At 44.4% G+C, this 8,636-nt stretch overlaps 1 non-coding gene across 1 annotated transcript; it reads left to right on the forward strand.

Annotated features, from left to right (window-relative positions):
- The first annotated feature begins 1,906 nt into the window (after window positions 1-1,906).
- Window positions 1,907-2,013, forward strand: LOC123613442 (U6 spliceosomal RNA). Its single transcript, XR_006720814.2, has one exon. It is a non-coding gene; the product is annotated as a U6 spliceosomal RNA (small nuclear RNA).
- Window positions 2,014-8,636: the final 6,623 nt, after the last annotated feature.

The raw sequence follows: 8,636 nt of genomic DNA on the forward strand, positions 1-8,636 counted from the left end.
CACGTCTAGAATATATAAAGAACCCGTACAACTCAACAAAAAGACAAACACACCAATTAAAAATGGCAAAGGAACTGAATAAACATTTCTCCATACGTGCGTGCGTGTGTGCGTGTGTGTGTGTGTGTGTGTGTGTAATTAACAAGGCCATGAAAAAATGCTCAGCATCACTGGTCATCAGCAAAATGCAAATCAAAACCGCAATAAGACACCACTTCACATCCTCTACATGCTCATGATAAAAGAAAAATGGAAAATAACAAACCTTGGCAAGGATGTGGAGAAACTGGAGAGCTCGTGTTGCTGATGGAAATATAAAATGGTGCAGCCACTGTGGACAAGTTTGGCAATTCCTCAGTAACTTAAATATGGAATTACCATATGACCCAGCAGTTCCACTTCTAGGTATATATATCCAACAGAATTGAAAACTTGTGTTCCAACAAAAACTTGTACTGAAATGTCCCAGCAGCACTATTCACGATAGCCAAAAGGTGGAAAACAACCCAAATGTCCATCAACCGATGAACGGCTAGACGTTTATTGTGGTATATCCATACAACGGAGTGTCACTCATAGCTGTCAGAACAGCTGCAATTAACATCAGAGGCGATGTCAAATGCTGGAGAAGAGGCGGAGAAACTGGATCTCTCATCCATGGCTGGTAAAAACAGAAAATGGTATAGTCACTCTGGAAAAGAGTCGGCAATTTCTTAAATGGGTACAAAACTTATCAGATTCTTTATGGATTTCAACGTCCTGGAACTGCAAGTTTCTAATGGAAAATGAGATTGCAGATGCAGTTAGAAACCTGGGAGTGCCAGGTGGAAATTTCCCAAAAATCTTCCCTCCCCAAGGGAAGTGAATAGAAATGGAGTAAAGAGAGTTCTGGAAATTGACTCCAAGGAGTGGGAGGCAGCCAACTGCCGGCCTCATTTTCTGCTCTGACTTGAGCCGGTGTCTGGCCACCTGGAATAATGAAGAAGCTGGATTCAAGGGGACAAGCAGGAAGCGACCTGATTGTACCCCCAGCACTGTCTTCAAAACCACTGCCAGCCTCCCTCCCCATCTCGGGAACACCTGTAGCTCCTTCTTTTGGGGTGAGCTTTGTAGGATCTTTCAAGGCTCCCTCCACTACTCAGGCCCTTTTCTGCCCAGTCCTTGGCTTCGGTCTCTTTGTGACTCTCCTTCAGACCCCTGTTCCAAAGTTCCACTCTTTGGCCTTGGCCTCTCTCTGGAAGGGGTAACCAGGCACAGACCCCTCAGAGGCCCCTTGGCCTGGGGCAGGGGCTTTCAGGGAGCTCAAGCTCAGCTCCCCTCTCAGTGTGTGTCCTGCCTGATTCTGGAAGTGGAAGCAATGGCCCCTCTCTCTTGGATCGGCCCTCGTGAGCTGCTCCAACCAGCTGTAGGCCATGCATTTTTCTAGAGCAGGGTCCAGATCCTGAGGCTCCGGGCCCCACCTATTCCAGGGGGTCCCAGCCATGTTCCCCAAAGGACTCCCACCATGGGGAGCACCCAGCCTACAGGGGCCTTCCAGGGTCTGCAGCTCAGAAGACATGGCATGATTGGTGAGCAATGGGGGAGATGTCAGTCTCCCTCCTGGCTGACACCCCCAATCTACAAGCAGTTGTCTTGAAGGATAACCTCCTCTCTTGGTCTTGGTTGAGGGGAGAGAACCAAAAGAACAAAAGGGAAACATAACCCCCAAACAGCTCTCTTTAGAGAAATCCCCACCCCCGGTGATGTTCTGGTGTGACCTGGGGTGATGGTGAATTAAGGGCCACAAACTCCCTCTTCCCCCCAGGTGTTTACATCTCCCGTCAGGCCCACGTGCACAGAGTTCCTCTACTTCTCCAAAGCGTCAGCATAGTTACCTGGCCATGTCGCTCTCCTTAAAATTCCTCCCGTGCTCGCCTCGGAAGCACATATGCTAAAACTGGAACAATACAGAGCAGGTTAGCATGGTCCCCATGCAAGGATGACATGCAAATTTGTGGAGCAGTCCATATTTTTAAAATGATACAAATTCTGTTTACAAACCAAAAAACAGACTCTTGGACATAGAAAACAAACTATGGTTACCAAAGGGGAAAGGGCGGTGGTGGGGAGGAGGGATAAATTTGGGTTTAGGGATTAACAGAAACACATTACTATATATAAAATATAAAATGGATAAACAGGGATCTACTGTATAACATAGGGAACTACATTCAATTTCTTGTAATAACATATACTGGAAAATTATCTGAAAGAAAAAAATCTATATATGTATAGGTGTAAATGAATCACTTTGTTGTAACTAATGTTGAAACTAATGTTGTAAATCAACTACACTTCAATTTAAAAAAATTTTTTTTTAATCCTCCTGAGGCTTTTTGGGTACCCTTGGACAAAATTCATAATACTCTCTCTGGCCCACCCTCCTAGTGCTTCACTGTATCTTATGTCACTCTCCTCTTCAACAGCCTTCTCACCACCCCTTGAATGGACTACCACTGGACCTTTGCACGTGCCATTCCCTTGGTCCCCCATCTAACCCTGCAATTTGATAAGCTCTGCTTATCTGTCAGTTCTCCACTTAAACTTGACCTCTTTAGAGCACAGCAGATTAGACTGGTCCCCATCATCCTACACCAGTCACAGGTGTGGCCACCTGTTCCCATGCAGCCATGGATATAATTGCATGAACTCTGTAGGCAGACTGCTTTGGTTCAAATCCTGGTTCTGGCACTCACCAGCTGTGAGACCTTGAGTGAGTCACTGAATCTCTCTGTGTATCAGTTTCTTTGTCTGCAAAATGGGAACAAAAATAGTGCCTACCCTCTAGGCCCACTGTGAGGATTGACTTGTTATATGTAGAGTGTTTAGAAGGGCCTGGCCCAGAGTAAGTTCACTATAATGTTTGTGAAGTAAGAAAATACATAAAAAGACCTATGGGACATGAATGGCAGGTTATATAGTACATACATTTTTTTATTTAAATAAAGCTGAAAATCTTTTAAAATCACCCCTCAAAAATCAAAGATCTAACAATATATGTGTCCCCAGGCCAGGAAGCCAAATTGGTGACCAAAGAACTCAGGGCCAGATTTACCCTGGGGGGATCTGCCATGTGACCAGTTGAGAGGCTGAATTGCCCTTTGGTCAGTTTCGGAGTGCTGGGTGGGCACAGTTTAGAAGCAGAGCCTGACAAAGGTAGACATCTTTGTAAACCGGCTTTGGGCTGGGACTCAGACAGGCTGCCTTCTAGGAATAAGGGTGAATCAGAAAGACGTCAGCCCTGAGTGCAATAGATTTGCAATAGATTTGAATCGATTGCAACCTGGCTTTGCAGTATCAAGTCTGAAACTTAGGCTTAAGGGACCCCCAAAATCCTTTGTGAAGGAAAAGAATGTCATGTCAGGCTTCAAACTATTTTTACAAATACTTTCTCAAATAAAATGTCCAGGAGAAAAAAAATCAAAGACATAAGGAAACAAGACAAAATGAACTAGAAACAGCAGAAACAACAGACCACAGAAACAGACCCATAGAATTCCAGATGTTGTGATTCTCAGACACAAACTGTGACATACTGTATTTTATCAACTCCGAAGTGACTTTTATTATTTATAATGAAGAAAATGAAGCCATCATTAGGTCACATTAGCCTCTCGCTGCTTTGAAATTTATTTTATCCGTGTTGAGAAATTAAGCAGTTTCTCCTGCCTTCGGCTGCACTGATGAACAATGGGCCACCCTTTGCATGACTTGGGGATCAAATTGTAAAACAGGGCTTCCAACCAAGGTGGAATAACAGAGGCCAGAACTACCCTCCCATCTACAACAACTAAGAAACAGGACGAAACGTATGAAAAAAATGGCAGTCAAGACTTTGGACATCAGACAACAAAGGACAGTGGCTCCTGAGGGACAAGTAACAGATGAGGGGAGCCCCGACCACAGCTCAGGCAGAGGAAACCCTGGCTGCCTCCCTGAACTGCAGAGAAGAAGCTGGGAGTTTGAAGAAGCCAAAGCAGCTAGAGTTTGCAGGGCAAAATACTGGAGAGGAGAAGGCGCTGCAGGGAGAACTTGAGATGTACAGAGGGTCCCCTCTGAGGATGCAGTTCAGTGCTTATGAGTGCATGCACAAGAGGAAACTGCCCAAGACCAGGGAAAGAACCACCTTCAAAGATTAGAAGGAAATGTGCACAGAGCTCAGCCAGGGGCAGAATAGTGCCTCTTCCCAACAGCAAGAGTAGAAAACCTTACAATGAGGTTTCTGCTCATTCCTCAATGATCACAGGGCATCATTTAAATATCTGAGATCATCTTGTGTAACTGTCACCACGAAAGTGTTGCTCAGAATTGTCATAGATTCTTTCATCTTTGTGCAAAAACATGGAAAATTGTCGCTGACTTTGTGTTGAGGTTTCCCCCATTTTGCTGCCTTTTGGGACAATTATTTTGGTTAAATACTTGGTTTTGGCTGCATTCTTTTTTTTTTTTCTTCCTGTGAGGTTCAAAAGAATAAACATTTTCTTACAGATAACAAATAAATAAATATCTCTCTCTCTCTCTCTCTGAGGAGAGCCTTGCCTCAGTAATGAGGAAAAACTAACCCCAGATTAAAGACAGCTCTGGGATTGCCTGAAAAACATAAAGGCAAGATCTGAGAGGATCAAACTATTTCCAAATGACTCAACAGCATGAAACAAAGCTCAAGAACATTTACATGAATATAAAAATATCCAGCACCCAACAAGGTAAAGTTTACCCTATTCAGAATCCACCATCCCCAGCATCTCGGTGCTAAAACCCTGGTCTGGGCCAGCATCATCTCTCATCTGGATGGTTACAGTAACCTCCTAGTAGGTCTTCCTCATCCCCACTTGCTTCCAGCAGTCAGGATGGGCCGGGTTATGCTGCAAAAAACATCAGCAAAAAGCCCAGTCACTTAAGCAAAGATTTTGCTCTACACTCGCATCCTGTGCAGGTCTGAAGGGGGCTCTGCTTATCTGCCTTAGTCTGTTCAAAACAGGACAGCTATACCAAAATGCCACAGACTGCATGGCTTATAAACAGCAGACATTTATTTCTCACAGTTCTGCAGGCTGGGAAAGCCGGGACCCAGATTCGGGTAAGCAGCCACCATCTGGAGTCTTGCCAGACACAGGGGAGAGGTGAAATTGCCCATTGGCCCTTCTGCCTGGAAGTGAAACACTTTGCTTCTGTTCACATTTCAATGGCCTAGCAAGTCACATAGCCTGCTCTGAATTCTACAGGGTGGGAGGCTGCAATTCGAAAAATGTGCCCAAATATTATGTGTGTATATGTGTGTGTGTGTGTGTGTGTGTCACTATGCTGTACACCAAAAACTAATACATTGTAAATCACCTATACTTAAAGAAAAAATAAATTTAAAAAATTAGCAAACATGAGCCCAGGAAAGCTAGAATCTATTCTCCCCACGGCAGATAGAGTGATCTCTGTAAAATATACATCAGATCACACTGCCCCTCTCTCTCCATTTCCGGAGGGTCAAAGACAGAGCTCCCACACTCCCTACAAGTGCCCCCTTACCTCTCTGACCCCACGTGCCCTAACTCTCCTTCCTTTCCTCGCTCCCCTCCAGCCACACTGACTTTCTGTTCTCAGACGTGACAGCCACACTCCCACCTTTGCACTGGCTGCCCCCTCCTCCTAGGGGGCTCTTCCCCTAGGCTCACTGCCTCGTCTTCAAGTCGTTACTCAAACTCACCTCAATGAAGCCTACCTATTCCACTCTATTTAAAATTGCCTCCTTTTCCCCCACCCCGACCTCCCAGTCCTCACGAGCCCACGCTGCTTTTATTTTGTTCATGACACTTTTAATCTTCTAATGTGCTGTGTAACTTCCTTATTTCTTGTGTTTATTGCTCCTTGTCTGCAAGACTGTGTCACAAGAAAAAGGATCTTTACTGATTCAGTTCACTGATGTATTCCAAGCACCTCCTTACAGTGCCTAGCACATATTATGGGCTAAATAAATACTTGTTTGTATAAGTGATAAATACTTGTATACATTCTGTATAGCCTGGGGAACTATGCTCAATATTTTGTAATAACCTTTAATGAAAAAGAACATGAAAATGAATATATGTATGTATATGCATGACTGGGACAGTGTGCTGTACACCAGAAATTGACACATTGTAACTGACTGTACTTCAATTAAATTTTTTTAAGTACTTGTATACAAATGATAAATAAATACTAACGAATACATAATTGGGCTTCCCGCACTACCTGCCCTCTGGGATCATGCTCTGATACACTTTGTCTAAGTAGGCAAGGCTGAATCATAACCTTCCTATCCGTTGAACAAACTTGTAGGATAAGCAAGCACTTAGACTGGTCTGGGAATGTGGCATGGGAAGCACTGGGCATGATGAAACAGTCATTGTCACTCTCAGGGGTTGGGGCTAGGCCATGCCGGGGTCGGGGGACTGACACTGTGGTGGGTGCTTTGGCAGCCGTGACAGGCTGCCACCTTGTGGTCAAATAAGGAGATGCACCCAGCCTAACTTGAGGAAGCTGCTCAAGGGCAGGTGACCTCTATCTTTTAACACACTTAGCCTTTGCAAGTTTCTCCAGGCTCTGTGAAGAAGGTGGGAGTCACTGGCTTGGCCCTGTCAGGGGGCTCTGGAGTATGTGCCCACTGATCTATATAAATATATAAACCCAAACCTTTTTTTTGTGATCAACAGGATCTTTCACACACTCATCCATCCATCCATCTATCCATCCATCCATCTATTCATCCAAGCATCCATTCATTCATTCTTTCAACAAACATTTATTGAACAGTTATAAGGGGAAGAAGAGGTCCCTGCCCTCCTGTGGGGAAGACAGTCATTCATTCATTCAACAACTATTTGCTAACAGCCTGTACAGGTGTTGGTGGATAATAACCAATGAGACAGACTGGACTGCCCTCAAGTTGAAGATGAACAAAAGGATGATGTGAGATCCTAGAAGATATATACGTTGGTCTCTGCCAATGGTTCCTGGCACAGAGCTCCTAAACCCTTGTAATTTCCTAGGTGATAAGAACACTAGGAGCATCTCTTGTTCTAATAGCTGGCCTTTGACCTTGTCCCTGACACAGGGCTCCTAAAACCCTTGTACATTCCTAAGTGATTAGAGCACTAAGAGCATCTTTTGTTCTAATGAGGCAGCTCTGGGTGAGGGCAGGTCACCAGAAAGACCAAGCCATGATTAGAAGCTTAGAGTTTTCAGCCCCCATCCCAATCTTCCAGAGAGGAGAGGGGGACTAGAAATGGAGTTAATAAGTGCCTACCTAAGGAAGCCTCCATAAAATTCCAACTGTAGAGGGTTTAGTGAGCTTCCAGGTTGGTGAGCACATCGCACCAGGAGGGTAACACAGCCCAACTCCACAGGGACAGAAGCTCTAGTGTGCAGGACCCTCCCAGACTCTGCCCTATGTACCCCTTCATCTGGCTGTTCATCTGTACTCTTCTTTTTTTTTCCTTCTTGTTTTACTGAGATATAACTGACACACAGCACTGTATACATTTAAGGTGTACAGCATAATGATTTGACTTACATACATCACGAAATGATTATCACAATAAATTTAGTGAACCTCCATCATGTCATACAGATACAGAATTTAAAAAATAGAAAAAAAATTTTTTCCTTGTGATGAAAACTCAGGATGTACTCTCTTAACAACTGTCATACGTAACATACAGCAGTGTTCATTATATTCATCAGGTTGTACATGACATCTCTAGTACTTATGTGTCTTATAACTGAAAGTTTGTACCTTTTGACCACCTTCATCCAATTCCCCTTCCCCTCGCCCCCTGCCTCTGTTAACCACAAATCTGATCTCTTTTTCTATGAGTCTGTTTTTGAAGTACAAAAATTACACTACGTTAGTTCCTGCTACACAACATAGTGATTCAGTATTTCCATACATTTCAAAATGATCTTTATGATAAGTCTAGTTATCATCTGTCACCATACAAAGATATGATGTAAGTATTGACTACATTCTCCCATTTCATCCTCATGACTCATTTATTTTGCAACCGGAAATTTGTACCTCTTAACCTCCCTCCCCTACTTCTCTCCTCCCCCCTCATCCGTATTCTTTATCCTTTAATAAACTGGTAAGCATAAAGAAGCTCTCTGAGTTCTGTGAGCCACTCTAGCAAATTAATCAAACCTAAGAAGGGACTTGTTACCCCCAGGTAGCCTGGGGACCCACTTCCTGCACTTGGCATCTGGAAGTGGGGTGAGAGCAATCTTGTGGGGCTGAGCCTTGTAGCTCAGGTAGATAGTGTCGGAATTGAGTTACATTGTAGGACACCAAGCTGGTGTTAATTATGAGCGTCTTGCTGTGCCAGCCAATCAGATGGCAGCCTTGGACTGGGGGAGGAGGGGAGGGCGTGGCGTGGGAGGAGAAGGAATATCTTTCCAAGTCCCCTGCCTTTGTCTTGGAAAGAATCCTGAATCCTTCTCAGAGGCAGTTGATGGAGAAAGGCAGAAAAGGAACAGGCCTCAGCTTCCTGGGCCTGGCTGTCCATCCTGGGAACTTGGGATTTGGAAGTGCAGGCTGCCATCCCAGCAGGCACCAAAGATCACAA

This window comes from Camelus bactrianus, chromosome 22 (assembly GCF_048773025.1).
Source record: "Camelus bactrianus isolate YW-2024 breed Bactrian camel chromosome 22, ASM4877302v1, whole genome shotgun sequence".
NCBI lineage: Eukaryota > Metazoa > Chordata > Mammalia > Artiodactyla > Camelidae > Camelus > Camelus bactrianus.